We start from the raw sequence: 22989 nt of genomic DNA, 5'->3' as shown, positions 1-22989 counted from the left end.
ATCGGCATGGAGACTGTTGTATTCAATCCAGAAGCAATTTCTGTGTTTCATTGTCCATGTGAAGGTCAAAAGGTTGCAGTAAATTTGCAGTCGTGTTTCGGAAGCTGCTACTGACTCCCAGGGCAGTTGCAAAGCTCAGGCCGCTTGAAGCATTTCTGCCCTATACAGAAGTCGGCATGGTGCCTGTTGTATTCAATCCCGATATAATTTCTGTGTTTCATGGTCAATATGATGCTCCAATGGTTACAGTAAACCTGCAGTGGTGCTTCGGAAATTGCTACTGGACTCCCATTGCAGATGCCAATCTCAGGCCTCTTGAGGCGTTATAGCCTTGGTCACATGTCGGCATGGAGACTGTTGTATTCAATCCAGAAGCAATTTCTGTGTTTCATTGTCAATGAGAAGGTCAAAAGGTTGCAGTAAATTTGCAGTCGTGTTTCGGAAGCTGCTACTGACTCCCAGGGCGGTTGCAAAGCTCAGGCCGCTTGAAGCATTTCTGCATTATACAGAAGTCGGCATGGTGCCTGTTGTATTCAATCCCGATATAATTTCTGTGTTTCATGGTCAATATGATGCTCCAATGGTTACAGTAAACCTGCAGTGGTGCTTCGGAAATTGCTACTGGACTCCCATTGCAGATGCCAATCTCAGGCCTCTTGAGGCGTTATTGAATTTGTCACATGGCGGCATGGAGACTGTTGTATTCAATCCAGAAGCAATTTCTGTGTTTCATTGTCAATGTGAAGGTCAAAAGGTTGCAGTAAATTTGCAGTCGTGTTTCGGAAGCTGCTACTGACTCCCAGGGCAGTTGCAAAGCTCAGGCCGCTTGAAGCATTTCTGCCCTATACAGAAGTCGGCATGGTGCCTGTTGTATTCGATCCCGATATAATTTCTGTGTTTCATGGTCAATATGATGCTCCAATGGTTACAGTAAACCTGCAGTGGTGCTTCGGAAATTGCTACTGGACTCCCATTGCAGATGCCAATCTCAGGCCTCTTGAGGCGTTATTGCCTTTGACACATGTCGGCATGGAGACTGTTGTATTCAATCCAGAAGCAATTTCTGTGTTTCATTGTCAATGTGAAGGTCAAAAGGTTGCAGTAAATTTGCAGTCGTGTTTCGGAAGCTGCTACTGACTCCCAGGGCAGTTGCAAAGCTCAGGCCGCTTGAGGCATTTCTGCCCTATACAGAAGTCGGCATGGTGCCTGTTGTATTCAATCCCGAAATAATTTCTGTGTTTCATGGTCAATATGATGCTCCAATGGTTACAGTAAACCTGCAGTGGTGCTTCGGAAATTGCTACTGGACTCCCATCGCAGATGCCAATCTCAGGCCTCTTGAGGCGTTATTGCCTTTGACAGATGTCGGCATGGAGACTGTTGTATTCAATCCAGAAGCAATTTCTGTGTTTCATTGTCAATGTGAAGGTCAAAAGGTTGCAGTAAATTTGCAGTCGTGTTTCGGAAGCTGCTACTGACTCCCAGGGCAGTTGCAAAGCTCAGGACGCTTGAAGCATTTCTGCCCTATTCAGAAGTCGGCATGGTGGCTGTTGTATTCAATCCCGATATAATTTCTGTGTTTCATGGTCAATATGATGCTCCAATGGTTACAGTAAACCTGCAGTGCTGCTTCGGAAGTTGCTACTAAACTCCCATTGCAGATGCCAATCTCAGGCCTCTTGAGGCGTTATTGCCTTTGTCACATGTCGGCATGGACACTGTTGTATTCAATCCAGAAGCAATTTCTGTGTTTCATTGTCAATGTGAAGGTCAAAAGGTTGCAGTAAATTTGGAGTCGTGTTTCGGAAGCTGCTACTGACTCCGAGGGCAGTTACAAAGCTCAGGACGCTTGACGCATTTCTGTCCTATACAGAAGTCGGCATGGTGCCTGTTGTATTCAATCCCGATATAATTTCTGTGTTTCATGGTCAATATGATGCTCCAATGGTTACAGTAAACCTGCAGTGGTGCTTCGGAAATTGCTACTGGACTCCCATTGCAGATGCCAATCTCAGGCCTCTTGAGGAGTTATTGCCTTTGTCACATGTCGGCATGGAGACTGGTGTATTCAACCCAGAAGCAAGTTCTGTGTTTCATTGTCAATGTGAAGGTCAAAAGGTTGCAGTAAATTTGCAGTCGTGGTTCGGAAGCTGCTACTGACTCCCAGGGCAGTTGCAAAGCTCAGGCCGCTTGAAGCTTTTCTGCCCTATACAGAAGTCGGCATGGTGCCTGTTGTATTCAATCCTGATATAATTTCTGTGTTTCATGGTCAATATGATGCTCCAATGGTTACAGTAAACCTGTAGTGGTGCTTCGGAAATTGCTACTGGACTCCCATTGCAGATGCCAATCTCAGGCCTCTTGAGGCGTTATTGCCTTTGACACATGTCGGCATGGACACTGTTGTATTCAATCCAGAAGCAATTTCTGTGTTTCATTGTCAATGTGAAGGTCAAAAGGTTGCAGTAATTTTGCAGTCGTGTTTCGGAAGCTGCTACTGACTCCCAGGGCAGTTGCAAAGCTCAGGCCGCTTGAAGCTTTTCTGCCCTATACAGAAGTCGGCATGGTGCCTGTTGTATTCAATCCTGATATAATTTCTGTGTTTCATGGTCAATATGATGCTCCAATGGTTACAGTAAACCTGCAGTGGTGCTTCGGAAATTGCTACTGGACTCCCATTGCAGATGCCAATCTCAGGCCTCTTGAGGCGTTATTGCCTTTGACACATGTCGGCATGGACACTGTTGTATTCAATCCAGAAGCAATTTCTGTGTTTCATTGTCAATGTGAAGGTCAAAAGGTTGCAGTAATTTTGCAGTCGTGTTTCGGAAGCTGCTACTGACTCCCAGGGCAGTTGCAAAGCTCAGGCCGCTTGAAGCTTTTCTGCCCTATACAGAAGTCGGCATGGTGCCTGTTGTATTCAATCCTGATATAATTTCTGTGTTTCATGGTCAATATGATGCTCCAATGGTTACAGTAAACCTGCAGTGGTGCTTCGGAAATTGCTACTGGACTCCCATTGCAGATGCCAATCTCAGGCCTCTTGAGGCGTTATTGCCTTTGACACATGTCGGCATGGACACTGTTGTATTCAATCCAGAAGCAATTTCTGTGTTTCATTGTCAATGTGAAGGTCAAAAGGTTGCAGTAATTTTGCAGTCGTGTTTCGGAAGCTGCTACTGACTCCCAGGGCAGTTGCAAAGCTCAGGCCGCTTGAAGCTTTTCTGCCCTATACAGAAGTCGGCATGGTGCCTGTTGTATTCAATCCTGATATAATTTCTGTGTTTCATGGTCAATATGATGCTCCAATGGTTACAGTAAACCTGCAGTGGTGCTTCGGAAATTGCTACTGGACTCCCATTGCAGATGCCAATCTCAGGCCTCTTGAGGCGTTATTGCCTTTGACACATGTCGGCATGGACACTGTTGTATTCAATCCAGAAGCAATTTCTGTGTTTCATTGTCAATGTGAAGGTCAAAAGGTTGCAGTAATTTTGCAGTCGTGTTTCGGAAGCTGCTACTGACTCCCAGGGCAGTTGCAAAGCTCAGGCCGCTTGAAGCTTTTCTGCCCTATACAGAAGTCGGCATGGTGCCTGTTGTATTCAATCCTGATATAATTTCTGTGTTTCATGGTCAATATGATGCTCCAATGGTTACAGTAAACCTGCAGTGGTGCTTCGGAAATTGCTACTGGACTCCCATTGCAGATGCCAATCTCAGGCCTCTTGAGGCGTTATTGCCTTTGACACATGTCGGCATGGACACTGTTGTATTCAATCCAGAAGCAATTTCTGTGTTTCATTGTCAATGTGAAGGTCAAAAGGTTGCAGTAAATTTGCAGTCGTGTTTCGGAAGCTGCTACTGACTCCCAGGGCAGTTGCAAAGCTCAGGCCTCTTGAAGCATTTCTGCCCTATACAGAAGTCGGCATGGTGCCTGTTGTATTCAATCCTGATATAATTTCTGTGTTTCATGGTCAATATGATGCTCCAATGGTTACAGTAAACCTGCAGTGGTGCTTCGGAAATTGCTACTGGACTCCCATTGCAGATGCCAATCTCAGGCCTCTTGAGGCGTTATTGCCTTTGACACATGTCGGCATGGACACTGTTGTATTCAATCCAGAAGCAATTTCTGTGTTTCATTGTCAATGTGAAGGTCAAAAGGTTGCAGTAAATTTGCAGTCGTGTTTCGGAAGCTGCTACTGACTCCCAGGGCAGTTGCAAAGCTCAGGCCTCTTGAAGCATTTCTGCCCTATACAGAAGTCGGCATGGTGCCTGTTGTATTCAATCCCGATATAATTTCTGTGTTTCATGGTCAATATGATGCACCAACGGTTACAGTAAACCTGCAGTGGTGCTTCGGAAATTGCTACTGGACTCCCATTGCAGATGCCAATCTCAGGCCTCTTGAGGAGTTATTGCCTTTGTCACATGTCGGCATGGAGACTGGTGTATTCAACCCAGAAGCAATTTCTGTGTTTCATTGTCAATGTGAAGGTCAAAAGGTTGCAGTAAATTTGCAGTCGTGGTTCGGAAGCTGCTACTGACTCCCAGGGCAGTTGCAAAGCTCAGGCCGCTTGAAGCTTTTCTGTCCTATACAGAAGTCGGCATGGTGCCTGTTGTATTCAATCCCGATATAATTTCTGTGTTTCATGGTCAATATGATGCTCCAATGGTTACAGTAAACCTGCAGTGGTGCTTCGGAAATTGCTACTGGACTCCCATTGCAGATGCCAATCTCAGGCCTCTTGAGGCGTTATTGCCTTTGACACATGTCGGCATGGAGACTGTTGTATTCAATCCAGAAGCAATTTCTGTGTTTCATTGTCAATGTGAAGGTCAAAAGGTTGCAGTAATTTTGCAGTCGTGTTTCGGAAGCTGCTACTGACTCCCAGGGCAGTTGCAAAGCTCAGGCCGCTTGAAGCTTTTCTGCCCTATACAGAAGTCGGCATGGTGCCTGTTGTATTCAATCCTGATATAATTTCTGTGTTTCATGGTCAATATGATGCTCCAATGGTTACAGTAAACCTGCAGTGGTGCTTCGGAAATTGCTACTGGACTCCCATTGCAGATGCCAATCTCAGGCCTCTTGAGGCGTTATTGCCTTTGACACATGTCGGCATGGACACTGTTGTATTCAATCCAGAAGCAATTTCTGTGTTTCATTGTCAATGTGAAGGTCAAAAGGTTGCAGTAAATTTGCAGTCGTGTTTCGGAAGCTGCTACTGACTCCCAGGGCAGTTGCAAAGCTCAGGCCTCTTGAAGCATTTCTGCCCTATACAGAAGTCGGCATGGTGCCTGTTGTATTCAATCCCGATATAATTTCTGTGTTTCATGGTCAATATGATGCACCAACGGTTACAGTAAACCTGCAGTGGTGCTTCGGAAATTGCTACTGGACTCCCATTGCAGATGCCAATCTCAGGCCTCTTGATGCGTTATTGCCTTTGTCACATGTCGGCATGGAGCCTGTTGCATTCAATCCAGAAGCAATTTCTGTGTTTCATTGTCAATGTGAAGGTCAAAAGGTTGCAGTAAATTTGCAGTCGTGTTTCGGAAGCTGCTACTGACTCCCAGGGCAGTTGCAAAGCTCAGGCCGCTTGAAGCTTTTCTGCCCTATACAGAAGTCGGCATGGTGCCTGTTGTATTCAATCCTGATATAATTTCTGTGTTTCATGGTCAATATGATGCACCAACGGTTACAGTAAACCTGCAGTGGTGCTTCGGAAATTGCTACTGGACTCCCATTGCAGATGCCAATCTCAGGCCTCTTGATGCGTTATTGCCTCTGTCACATGTCGGCATGGAGCCTGTTGCATTCAATCCAGAAGCAATTTCTGTGTTTCATTGTCAATGTGAAGGTCAAAAGGTTGCAGTAAATTTGCAGTCGTGTTTCGGAAGCTGCTACTGACTCCCAGGGCAGTTGCAAAGCTCAGGCCGCTTGAAGCTTTTCTGCCCTATACAGAAGTCGGCATGGTGCCTGTTGTATTCAATCCTGATATAATTTCTGTGTTTCATGGTCAATATGATGCTCCAATGGTTACAGTAAACCTGCAGTGGTGCTTCGGAAATTGCTACCGGACTCCCATTGCAGATGCCAATCTCAGGCCTCTTGAGGCGTTATTGCCTTTGACACATGTCGGCATGGAGACTGGTGTATTCAATCCAGAAGCAATTTCTGTGTTTCATTGTCAATGTGAAGGTCAAAAGGTTGCAGTAAATTGGCAGTCGTGTTTCGGAAGGTGCTACTGACTCCCAGGGCAGTTGCAAAGCTCAGGCCGCTTGAAGCTTTTCTGCCCTATACAGAAGTCGGCATGGTGCCTGTTGTATTCAATCCCGATATAATTTCTGTGTTTCATGGTCAATATGATGCTCCAATGGTTACAGTAAACCTGCAGTGGTGCTTCGGAAATTGCTACTGGACTCCCATTGCAGATGCCAATCTCAGGCCTCTTGAGGCGTTATTGCCTTTGTCACATGTCGGCATGGAGACTGTTGTATTCAATCCAGAAGCAATTTCTGTGTTTCATTGTCAATGTGAAGGTCAAAAGGTTGCAGTAAATTTGCAGTCGTGTTTCGGAAGCTGCTACTGACACCCAGGGCAGTTGCAAAGCTCAGGCCGCTTGAAGCATTTCTGCCCTATACAGAAGTCGGCATGGTGCCTATTGTATTCAATCCCGATATAATTTCTGTGTTTCATGGTCAATATGATGCTCCAATGGTTACAGTAAACCTGCAGTGGTGCTTCGGAAATTGCTACTGGACTCCCATTGCAGATGCCAATCTCAGGCCTCTTGAGGCGTTATTGCCCTTGTCACATGTCGGCATGGAGACTGTTGTATTCAATCCAGAAGCAATTTCTGTGTTTCATTGTCAATGTGAAGGTCAAAAGGTTGCAGTAAATTTGCAGTCGTGTTTCGGAAGCTGCTACTGACTCCCAGGGCAGTTGCAAAGCTCAGGCCGCTTGAAGCATTTCTGCCCTATACAGAAGTCAGCATGGTGCCTGTTGTATTCAATCCCGATATAATTTCTGTGTTTCATGGTCAATATGATGCTCCAATGGTTACAGTAAACCTGCAGTGGTGCTTCGGAAATTGCTACTGGACTCCCATTGCAGATGCCAATCTCAGGTCACTTGAGGCGTTATTGCCTTTGTCACATGTCGGCATGGAGACTGTTGTATTCAATCCAGAAGCAATTTCTGTGTTTCATTGTCAATGTGAAGGTCAAAAGGTTGCAGTAAATTGGCAGTCGTGTTTCGGAAGGTGCTACTGACTCCCAGGGCAGTTGCAAAGCTCAGGCCGCTTGAAGCATTTCTGCCCTATACAGAAGTCGGCATGGTGCCTGTTGTATTCAATCCCGATATAATTTCTGTGTTTCATGGTCAATATGATGCTCCAATGGTTACAGTAAACCTGCAGTGGTGCTTCGGAAATTGCTACTGGACTCCCATTGCAGATGCCAATCTCAGGCCTCTTGAGGCGTTATTGCCCTTGTCACATGTCGGCATGGAGACTGTTGTATTCAATCCAGAAGCAATTTCTGTGTTTCATTGTCAATGTGAAGGTCAAAAGGTTGCAGTAAATTGGCAGTCGTGTTTCGGAAGGTGCTACTGACTCCCAGGGCAGTTGCAAAGCTCAGGCCGCTTGAAGCATTTCTGCCCTATACAGAAGTCGGCATGGTGCCTGTTGTATTCAATCCCGATATAATTTCTGTGTTTCATGGTCAATATGATGCTCCAATGGTTACAGTAAACCTGCAGTGGTGCTTCGGAAATTGCTACTGGACTCCCATTGCAGATGCCAATCTCAGGCCTCTTGAGGCGTTATTGCCTTTGTCACATGTCGGCATGGAGACTGTTGTATTCAATCCAGAACCATTTTCTGTGTTTCATTGTCAATGTGAAGGTCAAAAGGTTGCAGTAAATTTGCAGTCGTGTTTCGGAAGCTGCTACTGACTCCCAGGGCAGTTGCAAAGCTCAGGCCGCTTGAAGCATTTCTGCCCTATACAGAAGTCGGCATGGTGCCTGTTGTATTCAATCCCGATATAATTTCTGTGTTTCATGGTCAATATGATGCTCCAATGGTTACAGTAAACCTGCAGTGGTGCTTCGGAAATTGCTACTGGACTCCCATTGCAGATGCCAATCTCAGGCCTCTTGAGGCGTTATTGCCTTTGTCACATGTCGGCATGGAGACTGTTGTATTCAATCCAGAAGCAATTTCTGTGTTTCATTGTCAATGTGAAGGTCAAAAGGTTGCAGTAAATTTGCAGTCGTGTTTCGGAAGCTGCTACTGACTCCCAGGGCAGTTGCAAAGCTCAGGCCGCTTGAAGCATTTCTGCCCTATACAGAAGTCGGCATGGTGCCTATTGTATTCAATCCCGATATAATTTCTGTGTTTCATGGTCAATATGATGCTCCAATGGTTACAGTAAACCTGCAGTGGTGCTTCGGAAATTGCTACTGGACTCCCATTGCAGATGCCAATCTCAGGCCTCTTGAGGCGTTATTGCCCTTGTCACATGTCGGCATGGAGACTGTTGTATTCAATCCAGAAGCAATTTCTGTGTTTCATTGTCAATGTGAAGGTCAAAAGGTTGCAGTAAATTTGCAGTCGTGTTTCGGAAGCTGCTACTGACTCCCAGGGCAGTTGCAAAGCTCAGGCCGCTTGAAGCATTTCTGCCCTATACAGAAGTCGGCATGGTGCCTGTTGTATTCAATCCCGATATAATTTCTGTGTTTCATGGTCAATATGATGCTCCAATGGTTACAGTAAACCTTCAGTGGTGCTTCGGAAATTGCTACTGGACTCCCATTGCAGATGCCAATCTCAGGCCTCTTGAGGCGTTATTGCCTTTGACACATGTCGGCATGGAGACTGTTGTATTCAATCCAGAAGCAATTTCTGTGTTTCATTGTCAATGTGAAGGTCAAAAGGTTGCAGTAAATTTGCAGTCGTGTTTCGGAAGCTGCTACTGACTCCCAGGGCAGTTGCAAAGCTCAGGACGCTTGAAGCATTTCTGCCCTATACAGAAGTCGGCATGGTGCCTGTTGTATTCAATCCCGATATAATTTCTGTGTTTCATGGTCAATATGATGCTCCAATGGTTACAGTAAACCTGCAGTGGTGCTTCGGAAATTGCTACTGGACTCCCATTGCAAATGCCAATCTCAGGCCTCTTGAGGCGTTATTGCCTTTGTCACATGTCGGCATGGAGACTGTTGTATTCAATCCAGAAGTAATTTCTGTGTTTCATTATCAATGTGAAGGTCAAAAGGTTGCAGTAAATTTGCAGTCGTGTTTCGGAAGCTGCTACTGACTCCAAGGGCAGTTGCAAAGCTCAGGCCGCTTGAAGCATTTCTGCCCTATACAGAAGTCGGCATGGTGCCTGTTGTATTCAATCCCGATATAATTTCTGTGTTTCATGGTCAATATGATGCTCCAATGGTTACAGTAAACCTGCAGTGGTGCTTCGGAAATTGCTACTGGACTCCCATTGCAGATGCCAATCTCAGGCCTCTTGAGGCGTTATTGCCTTTGTCACATGTCGGCATGGAGACTGTTGTATTCAATCCAGAAGCAATTTCTGTGTTTCATTGTCAATGTGAAGATCAAAAGGTTGCAGTAAATTTGCAGTCGTGTTTCGGAAGCTGCTACTGACTCCCAGGGCAGTTGCAAAGCTCAGGCCGCTTGAAGCATTTCTGCCCTATACAGAAGTCGGCATGGTGCCTGTTGTATTCAATCCCGATATAATTTCTGTGTTTCATGGTCAATATGATGCTCCAATGGTTACAGTAAACCTGCAGTGGTGCTTCGGAAATTGCTACTGGACTCCCATTGCAGATGCCAATCTCAGGTCACTTGAGGCGTTATTGCCTTTGACAGATGTCGGCATGGAGACTGTTGTATTCAATCCAGAAGCAATTTCTGTGTTTCATTGTCAATGTGAAGGTCAAAAGGTTGCAGTAAATTTGCAGTCGTGTTTCGGAAGCTGCTACTGACTCCCAGGGCAGTTGCAAGGCTCAGGACGCTTGAAGCATTTCTGCCCTATACAGAAGTCGGCATGGTGCCTGTTGTATTCAATCCCGATATAATTTCTGTCTTTCATGGTCAATATGATGCTCCAATGGTTACAGTAAACCTGCAGTGGTGCTTCGGAAATTGCTACTGGACTCCCATTGCAGATGCCAATCTCAGGCCTCTTGAGGCGTTATTGCCTTTGACATATGTCGGCATGGAGACTGTTGTATTCAATCCAGAAGCAATTTCTGTGTTTCATTGTCAATGTGAAGGTCAAAAGGTTGCAGTAAATTTGCAGTCGTGTTTCGGAAGCTGCTACTGACTCCCAGGGCAGTTGCAAAGCTCAGGCCGCTTGAAGCATTTCTGCCCTATACAGAAGTCGGCATGGTGCCTGTTGTATTCAATCCCGATATAATTTCTGTGTTTCATGGTCAATATGATGCTCCAATGGTTACAGTAAACCTGCAGTGGTGCTTCGGAAATTGCTACTGGACTCCCATTGCAGATGCCAATCTCAGGCCTCTTGAGGCGTTATTGCCTTTGTCACATGTCGGCATGGAGACTGTTGTATTCAATCCAGAAGCAATTTCTGTGTTTCATTGTCAATGTGAAGGTCAAAAGGTTGCAGTAAATTTGCAGTCGTGTTTCGGAAGCTGCTACTGACTCCCAGGGCAGTTGCAAAGCTCAGGCCGCTTGAAGCATTTCTGCCCTATACAGAAGTCGGCATGGTGCCTGTTGTATTCAATCCCGATATAATTTCTGTGTTTCATGGTCAATATGATGCTCCAATGGTTACAGTAAACCTGCAGTGGTGCTTCGGAAATTGCTACTGGACTCCCATTGCAGATGCCAATCTCAGGTCTCTTGAGGCGTTATTGCCTTTGTCACATGTCGGCATGGAGACTGTTGTATTCAATCCAGAAGTAATTTCTGTGTTTCATCGTCAATGTGAAGATCAAAAGGTTGCAGTAAATTTGCAGTCGTGTTTCGGAAGCTGCTACTGACTCCCAGGGCAGTTGCAAAGCTCAGGCCGCTTGAAGCATTTCTGCCCTATACAGAAGTCGGCATGGTGCCTGTTGTATTCAATCCCGATATAATTTCTGTGTTTCATGGTCAATATGATGCTCCAATGGTTACAGTAAACCTGCAGTGGTGCTTCGGAAATTGCTACTGGACTCCCTTTGCAAATGCCAATCTCAGGCCTCTTGAGGCGTTATTGCCTTTGTCACATGTCGGCATGGAGACTGTTGTATTCAATCCAGAAGTAATTTCTGTGTTTCATTGTCAATGTGAAGATCAAAAGGTTGCAGTATTTTTGCAGTCGTGTTTCGGAAGCTGCTACTGACTCCAAGGGCAGTTGCAAAGCTCAGGCCGCTTGAAGCATTTCTGCCCTATACAGAAGTCGGCATGGTGCCTGTTGTATTCAATCCCGATATAATTTCTGTGTTTCATGGTCAATATGATGCTCCAATGGTTACAGTAAACCTGCAGTGGTGCTTCGGAAATTGCTACTGGACTCCCATTGCAGATGCCAATCTCAGGTCTCTTGAGGCGTTATTGCCTTTGTCACATGTCGGCATGGAGACTGTTGTATTCAATCCAGAAGTAATTTCTGTGTTTCATCGTCAATGTGAAGGTCAAAAGGTTGCAGTAAATTTGCAGTCGTGTTTCGGAAGCTGCTACTGACTCCCAGGGCAGTTGCAAAGCTCAGGCCGCTTGAAGCATTTCTGCCCTATACAGAAGTAGGCATGGTGCCTGTTGTATTCAATACCGATATAATTTCTGTGTTTCATGGTCAATATGATGCTCCAATGGTTACAGTAAACCTGCAGTGGTGCTTCGGAAATTGCTACTGGACTCCCATTGCAGTTGCCAATCTCAGCCCTCTTGAGGCGTTATTGCCTTTGTCACATGTCGGCATGGAGACTGTTGTATTCAATCCAGAAGTAATTTCTGTGTTTCATTGTCAATGTGAAGGTCAAAAGGTTGCAGTATTTTTGCAGTCGTGTTTCGGAAGCTGCTACTGACTCCAAGGGCAGTTGCAAAGCTCAGGCCGCTTGAAGCATTTCTGCCCTATACAGAAGTCGGCATGGTGCCTGTTGTATTCAATCCCGATATAATTTCTGTGTTTCATGGTCAATATGATGCTCCAATGGTTACAGTAAACCTGCAGTGGTGCTTCGGAAATTGCTACTGGACTCCCATTGCAGATGCCAATCTCAGGCCTCTTGAGGCGTTATTGCCTTTGACACATGTCGGCATGGAGACTGTTGTATTCAATCCAGAAGCAATTTCTGTGTTTCATTGTCAATGTGAAGGTCAAAAGGTTGCAGTAAATTTGCAGTCGTGTTTCGGAAGCTGCTACTGACTCCCAGGGCAGTTGCAAAGCTCAGGCCGCTTGAAGCTTTTCTGCCCTATACAGAAGTCGGCATGGTGCCTGTTGTATTCAATCCCGATATAATTTCTGTGTTTCATGGTCAATATGATGCTCCAATGGTTACAGTAAACCTGCAGTGGTGCTTCGGAAATTGCTACTGGACTCCCATTGCAGATGCCAATCTCAGGTCTCTTGAGGCGTTATTGCCTTTGACACATGTCGGCATGGAGACTGTTGTATTCAATCCAGAAGCAATTTCTGTGTTTCATTGTCAATGTGAAGGTCAAAAGGTTGCAGTAAATTTGCAGTCGTGTTTCGGAAGCTGCTACTGACTCCCAGGGCAGTTGCAAAGCTCAGGCCGCTTGAAGCTTTTCTGCCCTATACAGAAGTCGGCATGGTGCCTGTTGTATTCAATCCCGATATAATTTCTGTGTTTCATGGTCAATATGATGCTCCAATGGTTACAGTAAACCTGCAGTGGTGCTTCGGAAATTGCTACTGGACTCCCATTGCAGATGCCAATCTCAGGCCTCTTGAGGCGTTATTGCCTTTGACACATGTCGGCATGGAGACTGTTGTATTCAATCCAGAAGCAATTTCTGTGTTTCATTGTCAATGTGAAGGTCAAAAGGTTGCAGTAAATTTGCAGTCGTGTTTCGGAAGCTGCTACTGACTCCCAGGGCAGTTGCAAAGCTCAGGCCGCTTGAAGCTTTTCTGCCCTATACAGAAGTCGGCATGGTGCCTGTTGTATTCAATCCCGATATAATTTCTGTGTTTCATGGTCAATATGATGCTCCAATGGTTACAGTAAACCTGCAGTGGTGCTTCGGAAATTGCTACTGGACTCCCATTGCAGATGCCAATCTCAGGCCTCTTGAGGCGTTATTGCCTTTGACACATGTCGGCATGGAGACTGTTGTATTCAATCCAGAAGCAATTTCTGTGTTTCATTGTCAATGTGAAGGTCAAAAGGTTGCAGTAAATTTGCAGTCGTGTTTCGGAAGCTGCTACTGACTCCCAGGGCAGTTGCAAAGCTCAGGCCGCTTGAAGCTTTTCTGCCCTATACAGAAGTCGGCATGGTGCCTGTTGTATTCAATCCCGATATAATTTCTGTGTTTCATGGTCAATATGATGCTCCAATGGTTACAGTAAACCTGCAGTGGTGCTTCGGAAATTGCTACTGGACTCCCATTGCAGATGCCAATCTCAGGTCTCTTGAGGCGTTATTGCCTTTGACACATGTCGGCATGGAGACTGTTGTATTCAATCCAGAAGCAATTTCTGTGTTTCATTGTCAATGTGAAGGTCAAAAGGTTGCAGTAAATTTGCAGTCGTGTTTCGGAAGCTGCTACTGACTCCCAGGGCAGTTGCAAGGCTCAGGACGCTTGAAGCATTTCTGCCCTATACAGAAGTCGGCATGGTGCCTGTTGTATTCAATCCCGATATAATTTCTGTGTTTCATGGTCAATATGATGCTCCAATGGTTACAGTAAACCTGCAGTGGTGCTTCGGAAATTGCTACTGGACTCCCATTGCAGATGCCAATCTCAGGTCTCTTGAGGCGTTATTGCCTTTGTCACATGTCGGCATGGAGACTGTTGTATTCAATCCAGAAGTAATTTCTGTGTTTCATCGTCAATGTGAAGATCAAAAGGTTGCAGTAAATTTGCAGTCGTGTTTCGGAAGCTGCTACTGACTCCCAGGGCAGTTGCAAAGCTCAGGCCGCTTGAAGCATTTCTGCCCTATACAGAAGTCGGCATGGTGCCTGTTGTATTCAATCCCGATATAATTTCTGTGTTTCATGGTCAATATGATGCTCCAATGGTTACAGTAAACCTGCAGTGGTGCTTCGGAAATTGCTACTGGACTCCCATTGCAGATGCCAATCTCAGGCCTCTTGAGGCGTTATTGCCTTTGACACATGTCGGCATGGAGACTGTTGTATTCAATCCAGAAGCAATTTCTGTGTTTCATTGTCAATGTGAAGGTCAAAAGGTTGCAGTAAATTTGCAGTCGTGTTTCGGAAGCTGCTACTGACTCCCAGGGCAGTTGCAAAGCTCAGGCCGCTTGAAGCTTTTCTGCCCTATACAGAAGTCGGCATGGTGCCTGTTGTATTCAATCCCGATATAATTTCTGTGTTTCATGGTCAATATGATGCTCCAATGGTTACAGTAAACCTGCAGTGGTGCTTCGGAAATTGCTACTGGACTCCCATTGCAGATGCCAATCTCAGGTCTCTTGAGGCGTTATTGCCTTTGACACATGTCGGCATGGAGACTGTTGTATTCAATCCAGAAGCAATTTCTGTGTTTCATTGTCAATGTGAAGGTCAAAAGGTTGCAGTAAATTTGCAGTCGTGTTTCGGAAGCTGCTACTGACTCCCAGGGCAGTTGCAAGGCTCAGGACGCTTGAAGCATTTCTGCCCTATACAGAAGTCGGCATGGTGCCTGTTGTATTCAATCCCGATATAATTTCTGTGTTTCATGGTCAATATGATGCTCCAATGGTTACAGTAAACCTGCAGTGGTGTTTCGGAAATTGCTACTGGACTCCCATTGCAGATGCCAATCTCAGGCCTCTTGAGGCGTTATTGTCTTTGTCACATGTCGGCATGGAGACTGTTGTATTCAATCCAGAAGCAATTTCTGTGTTTCATTGTCAATGTGAAGGTCAAAAGGTTGCAGTAAATTTGCAGTCGTGTTTCGGAAGCTGCTACTGACTCCCAGGGCAGTTGCAAAGCTCAGGCCGCTTGAAGCATTTCTGCCCTATACAGAAGTCGGCATGGTGCCTGTTGTCTTCAATCCCGATATAATTTCTGTAATTCATGGTCAATATGATGCTCCAATGGTTACAGTAAAACCTGCAGTGGTGCTTCGGAAATTGCTACTGGACTCCCATTGCAGATGCCAATCTCAGGCCTCTTGAGGCGTTATTGCCTTTGACACATGTTGGCATGGAGACTGTTGTATTCAATCCAGAAGCAATTTCTGTGTTTCATTGTCAATGTGAAGGTCAAAAGGTTGCAGTAAATTTGCAGTCGTGTTTCGGAAGCTGCTACTTACTCCCAGGGCAGTTGCAAAGATCAGGCCGCTTGAAGCATTTCTGCCCTATACAGAAGTCGGCATGGTGCCTGTTGTATTCAATCCCGATATAATTTCTGTGTTTCATGGTCAATATGATGCTCCAATGGTTACAGTAAACCTGCAGTGGTGCTTCGGAAATTGCTACTCGACTCCTATTGCAGATGCCAATCTCAGGCCTCTTGAGACGTTATTGCCTTTGTCACATGTCGGCATGGAGCCTGTTGTATTCAATCCAGAAGCAATTTTTGTGTTTCATTGTCAATGTGAAGGTCAAAAGGTTGCAGTAAATTTGCAGTCGTGTTTCGGAAGCTGCTACTGACTCCCAGGGCAGTTGCAAAGATCAGGCCGCTTGAAGCATTTCTGCCCTATACAGAAGTCGGCATGGTGCCTGTTGTATTCAATCCCGATATAATTTCTGTGTTTCATGGTCAATATGATGCTCCAATGGTTACAGTAAACCTGCAGTGGTGCTTCGGAAATTGCTACTGGACTCCCATTGCAGATGCCAATCTCAGGCCTCTTGAGGCGTTTTTGCCTTTGACAGATGTCGGCATGGAGACTGTTGTATTCAATCCAGAAGCAATTTCTGTGTTTCATTGTCAATGTGAAGGTCAAAAGGTTGCAGTAAATTTGCAGTCGTGTTTCGGAAGCTGCTACTGACTCCCAGGGCAGTTGCAAAGATCAGGCCGCTTGAAGCATTTCTGCCCTATACAGAAGTCGGCATGGTGCCTGTTGTATTCAATCCCGATATAATTTCTGTGTTTCATGGTCAATATGATGCTCCAATGGTTACAGTAAACCTGCAGTGGTGCTTCGGAAATTGCTACTGGACTCCTATTGCAGATGCCAATCTCAGGCCTCTTGAGGCGTTATTGCCTTTGTCACATGTCGGCATGGAGACTGTTGTATTCAATCCAGAAGCAATTTCTGTGTTTCATTGTCAATGTGAAGGTCAAAAGGTTGCAGTAAATTTGCAGTCGTGTTTCGGAAGCTGCTACTGACTCCCAGGGCAGTTGCAAAGATCAGGCCGCTTGAAGCATTTCTGCCCTATACAGAAGTCGGCATGGTGCCTGTTGTATTCAATCCCGATATAATTTCTGTGTTTCATGGTCAATATGATGCTCCAATGGTTACAGTAAACCTGCAGTGGTGCTTCGGAAATTGCTACTGGACTCCCATTGCAGATGCCAATCTCAGGCCTCTTGAGGCGTTATTGCCTTTGTCACATGTCGGCATGGAGCCTGTTGTATTCAATCCAGAAGCAATTTCTGTATTTCATTGTCAATGTGAAGGTCAAAAGGTTGCAGTAAATTTGCAGTCGTGTTTCGGAAGCTGCTACTGACTCCCAGGGCAGTTGCAAAGCTCAGGCCGCTTGAAGCATTTCTGCCCTATACAGAAGTCGGTATGGTGCCTGTTGTATTCAATCCCGATATAATTTCCGTGTTTCATGGTCAATATGATGCTCCAATGGTTACAGTAAACCTGCAGTGGTGCTTCGGAAATTGCTACTGGACTCCCATTGCAGATGCCAATCTCAGGCCTCTTGAGGCGTTATTGCCTTTGTCACATGTCGGCATGGAGACTGTTGTATTCAATCCAGAAGCAATTTCTGTGTTTTATTGTCAATGTGAAGGTCAAAAGGTTGCAGTAAATTTGCAGTCGTGTTTCGGAAGCTGCTACTGACTCCCAGGGCAGTTGCAAAGCTCAGGCCGCTTGAAGCATTTCTGCCCTATACAGAAGTCGGCATGGTGCCTGTTGTATTCAATCCCGATATAATTTCTGTGTTTCATGGTCAATATGATGCTCCAATGGTTACAGTAAACCTGCAGTGGTGCTTCGGAAATTGCTACTGGACTCCCTTTGCAAATGCCAATCTCAGGCCTCTTGAGGCGTTATTGCCTTTGTCACATGTCGGCATGGAGACTGTTGTATTCAATCCAGAAGTAATTTCTGTGTTTCATTGTCAATGTGAAGATCAAAAGGTTGCAGTAAATTTGCAGTCGTGTTTCGGAAGCTGCTACTGACTCCCAGGGCAGTTGCAAAGCTCAGGCCGCTTGAAGCATTTCTGCCCTATACAGAAGTCGGCATGGTGCCTGTTGTATTCAATACCGATATAATTTCTGTGTTTCATGGTCAATATGATGCTCCAATGGTTACAGTAAACCTGCAGTGGTGCTTCGGAAATTGCTACTGGACTCCCATTGCAGATGCCAATCTCAGCCCTCTTGAGGCGTTATTGCCTTTGTCACATGTCGGCATGGAGACTGTTGTATTCAATCCAGAAGCAATTTCTGTGTTTCATTGTCAATGTGAAGATCAAAAGGTTGCAGTAAATTTGCAGTCGTGTTTCGGAAGCTGCTACTGACTCCCAGGGCAGTTGCAAAGCTCAGGCCGCTTGAAGCATTTCTGCCCTATACAGAAGTCGGCATGGTGCCTGTTGTATTCAATCCCGATATAATTTCTGTGTTTCATGGTCAATATGATGCTCCAATGGTTACAGTAAACCTGCAGTGGTGCTTCGGAAATTGCTACTGGACTCCCATTGCAAATGCCAATCTCAGGCCTCTTGAGGCGTTATTGCCTTTGTCACATGTCGGCATGGAGACTGTTGTATTCAATCCAGAAGTAATTTCTGTGTTTCATCGTCAATGTGAAGGTCAAAAGGTTGCAGTAAATTTGCAGTCGTGTTTCGGAAGCTGCTACTGACTCCAAGGGCAGTTGCAAAGCTCAGGCCGCTTGAAGCATTTCTGCCCTATACAGAAGTCGGCATGGTGCCTGTTGTATTCAATCCCGATATAATTTCTGTGTTTCATGGTCAATATGATGCTCCAATGGTTACAGTAAACCTGCAGTGGTGCTTCGGAAATTGCTACTGGACTCCCATTGCAGATGCCAATCTCAGGCCTCTTGAGGCGTTATTGCCTTTGACACATGTCGGCATGGAGACTGTTGTATTCAATCCAGAAGCAATTTCTGTGTTTCATTGTCAATGTGAAGGTCAAAAGGTTGCAGTAAATTTGCAGTCGTGTTTCGGAAGCTGCTACTGACTCCCAGGGCAGTTGCAAAGCTCAGGCCGCTTGAAGCATTTCTGCCCTATACAGAAGTCGGCATGGTGCCTGTTGTATTCAATCCCGATATAATTTCTGAGTTTCATGGTCAATATGATGCTCCAATGGTTACAGTAAACCTGCAGTGGTGCTTCGGAAATTGCTACTGGACTCCCATTGCAGATGCCAATCTCAGGCCTCTTGAGGCGTTATTGCCTTTGTCACATGTCGGCATGGAGACTGTTGTATTCAATCCAGAAGTAATTTCTGTGTTTCATCGTCAATGTGAAGGTCAAAAGGTTGCAGTAAATTTGCAGTCGTGTTTCGGAAGCTGCTACTGACTCCAAGGGCAGTTGCAAAGCTCAGGCCGCTTGAAGCATTTCTGCCCTATACAGAAGTCGGCATGGTGCCTGTTGTATTCAATCCCGATATAATTTCTGAGTTTCATGGTCAATATGATGCTCCAATGGTTACAGTAAACCTGCAGTGGTGCTTCGGAAATTGCTACTGGACTCCCATTGCAGATGCCAATCTCAGGCCTCTTGAGGCGTTATTGCCTTTGTCACATGTCGGCATGGAGACTGTTGTATTCAATCCAGAAGTAATTTCTGTGTTTCATCGTCAATGTGAAGGTCAAAAGGTTGCAGTAAATTTGCAGTCGTGTTTCGGAAGCTGCTACTGACTCCAAGGGCAGTTGCAAAGCTCAGGCCGCTTGAAGCATTTCTGCCCTATACAGAAGTCGGCATGGTGCCTGTTGTATTCAATCCCGATATAATTTCTGTGTTTCATGGTCAATATGATGCTCCAATGGTTACAGTAAACCTGCAGTGGTGCTTCGGAAATTGCTACTGGACTCCCATTGCAGATGCCAATCTCAGGCCTCTTGAGGCGTTATTGCCTTTGACACATGTCGGCATGGAGACTGTTGTATTCAATCCAGAAGCAATTTCTGTGTTTCATTGTCAATGTGAAGGTCAAAAGGTTGCAGTAAATTTGCAGTCGTGTTTCGGAAGCTGCTACTGACTCCAAGGGCAGTTGCAAAGCTCAGGCCGCTTGAAGCATTTCTGCCCTATACAGAAGTCGGCATGGTGCCTGTTGTATTCAATCCCGATATAATTTCTGTGTTTCATGGTCAATATGATGCTCCAATGGTTACAGTAAACCTGCAGTGGTGCTTCGGAAATTGCTACTGGACTCCCATTGCAGATGCCAATCTCAGGCCTCTTGAGGCGTTATTGCCTTTGTCACATGTCGGCATGGAGACTGTTGTATTCAATCCAGAAGCAATTTCTGTGTTTCATTGTCAATGTGAAGGTCAAAAGGTTGCAGTAAATTTGCAGTCGTGTTTCGGAAGCTGCTACTGACTCCCAGGGCAGTTGCAAAGCTCAGGCCGCTTGAAGCTTTTCTGCCCTATACAGAAGTCGGCATGGTGCCTGTTGTATTCAATCCCGATATAATTTCTGTGTTTCATGGTCAATATGATGCTCCAATGGTTACAGTAAACCTGCAGTGGTGCTTCGGAAATTGCTACTGGACTCCCATTGCAGATGCCAATCTCAGGCCTCTTGAGGCGTTATTGCCTTTGACACATGTCGGCATGGAGACTGTTGTATTCAATCCAGAAGCAATTTCTGTGTTTCATTGTCAATGTGAAGGTCAAAAGGTTGCAGTAAATTTGCAGTCGTGTTTCGGAAGCTGCTACTGACTCCCAGGGCAGTTGCAAGGCTCAGTACGCTTGAAGCATTTCTGCCCTATACAGAAGTCGGCATGGTGCCTGTTGTATTCAATCCCGATATAATTTCTGTGTTTCATGGTCAATATGATGCTCCAATGGTTACAGTAAACCTGCAGTGGTGCTTCGGAAATTGCTACTCGACTCCTATTGCAGATGCCAATCTCAGGCCTCTTGAGACGTTATTGCCTTTGTCACATGTCGGCATGGAGCCTGTTGTATTCAATCCAGAAGCAATTTTTGTGTTTCATTGTCAATGTGAGGGTCAAAAGGTTGCAGTAAATTTGCAGTCGTGTTTCGGAAGCTGCTACTGACTCCCAGGGCAGTTGCAAAGATCAGGCCGCTTGAAGCATTTCTGCCCTATACAGAAGTCGGCATGGTGCCTGTTGTATTCAATCCCGATATAATTTCTGTGTTTCATGGTCAATATGATGCTCCAATGGTTACAGTAAACCTGCAGTGGTGCTTCGGAAATTGCTACTGGACTCCCATTGCAGATGTCAATCTCAGGCCTCTTGAGGCGTTTTTGCCTTTGACAGATGTCGGCATGGAGACTGTTGTATTCAACCCAGAAGCAATTTCTGTGTTTCATTGTCAATGTGAAGGTCAAAAGGTTGCAGTAAATTTGCAGTCGTGTTTCGGAAGCTGCTACTGACTCCCAGGGCAGTTGCAAAGATCAGGCCGCTTGAAATATTTCTGCCCTATACAGAAGTCGGCATGGTGCCTGTTGTATTCAATCCCGATATAATTTCTGTGTTTCATGGTCAATATGATGCTCCAATGGTTACAGTAAACCTGCAGTGGTGCTTCGGAAATTGCTACTGGACTCCTATTGCAGATGCCAATCTCAGGCCTCTTGAGGCGTTATTGCCTTTGTCACATGTCGGCATGGAGACTGTTGTATTCAATCCAGAAGCAATTTCTGTGTTTCATTGTCAATGTGAAGGTCAAAAGGTTGCAGTAAATTTGCAGTCGTGTTTCGGAAGCTGCTACTGACTCCCAGGGCAGTTGCAAAGATCAGGCCGCTTGAAGCATTTCTGCCCTATACAGAAGTCGGCATGGTGCCTGTTGTATTCAATCCCGATATAATTTCTGTGTTTCATGGTCAATATGATGCTCCAATGGTTACAGTAAACCTGCAGTGGTGCTTCGGAAATTGCTACTGGACTCCCATTGCAGATGCCAATCTCAGGCCTCTTGAGGCGTTATTGCCTTTGTCACATGTCGGCATGGAGACTGTTGTATTCAATCCAGAAGCAATTTCTGTGTTTCATTGTCAATGTGAAGTTCAAAAGGTTGCAGTAAATTTGCAGTCGTGTTTCGGAAGCTGCTACTGACTCCCAGGGCAGCTGCAAAGATCAGGCCGCTTGAAGCAGTTCTGCCCTATACAGAAGTCGGCATGGTGCCTGTTGTATTCAATCCCGATATAATTTCTGTGTTTCATGGTCAATATGATGCTCCAATGGTTACAGTAAACCTGCAGTGGTGCTTCGTAAATTGCTACTGGACTCCCATTGCAGATGCCAATCTCAGGCCTCTTGAGGCGTTATTGCCTTTGTCACATGTCGGCATGGAGCCTGTTGTATTCAATCCAGAAGCAATTTCTGTGTTTCATTGTCAATGTGAAGGTCAAAAGGTTGCAGTAAATTTGCAGTCGTGTTTCGGAAGCTGCTACTGACTCCCAGGGCAGTTGCAAAGATCAGGCCGCTTGAAGCATTTCTGCCCTATACAGAAGTCGGCATGGTGCCTGTTGTATTCAATCCCGATATAATTTCTGTGTTTCATGGTCAATATGATGCTCCAATGGTTACAGTAAACCTGCAGTGGTGCTTCGGAAATTGCTACTGGACTCCCATTGCAGATGCCAATCTCAGGCCTCTTGAGGCGTTATTGCCTTTGTCACATGTCGGCATGGAGCCTGTTGTATTCAATCCAGAAGCAATTTCTGTATTTCATTGTCAATGTGAAGATCAAAAGGTTGCAGTAAATTTGCAGTCGTGTTTCGGAAGCTGCTACTGACTCCCAGGGCAGTTGCAAAGCTCAGGCCGCTTGAAGCATTTCTGCCCTATACAGAAGTCGGCATGGTGCCTGTTGTATTCAATCCCGATATAATTTCTGTGTTTCATGGTCAATATGATGCTCCAATGGTTACAGTAAACCTGCAGTGGTGCTTCGGAAATTGCAACTGGACTCCTATTGCAGATGCCAATCTCAGGCCTCTTGAGGCGTTATTGCCTTTGACACATGTCGGCATGGAGACTGTTGTATTCAATCCAGAAGCAATTTCTGTGTTTCATTGTCAATGTGAAGGTCAAAAGGTTGCAGTAAATTTGCAGTCGTGTTTCGGAAGCTGCTACTGACTCCCAGGGCAGTTGCAAAGCTCAGGCCGCTTGAAGCATTTCTGCCCTATACAGAAGTAGGCATGGTGCGTGTTGTATTCATTCCCGATATAATTTCTGTGTTTCATGGTCAATGTGATGCTCCAATGGTTACAGTAAACCTGCAGTGGTGCTTCGGAAATTGCTACTGAACTCCCATTGCAGATGCCAATCTGAGGCCTCTTGAGGCGTTATTGCCTTTGTCACATGTCGGCATGGAGACTGTTGTATTCAATCCAGATGCAATTTCTGTGTTTCATTGTCAATGTGAAGGTCAAAAGGTTGCAGTAAATTTGCAGTCGTGTTTCGGAAGCTGCTACTGACTCCCAGGGCAGTTGCAAAGCTCAGGC

The sequence above is a fragment of the Schistocerca americana genome, chromosome 6, assembly GCF_021461395.2.
Source record: "Schistocerca americana isolate TAMUIC-IGC-003095 chromosome 6, iqSchAmer2.1, whole genome shotgun sequence".
In the NCBI taxonomy this organism is placed as follows: Eukaryota; Metazoa; Arthropoda; class Insecta; order Orthoptera; family Acrididae; genus Schistocerca; species Schistocerca americana.
Note: the sequence above shows the minus strand (reverse complement) of the source record.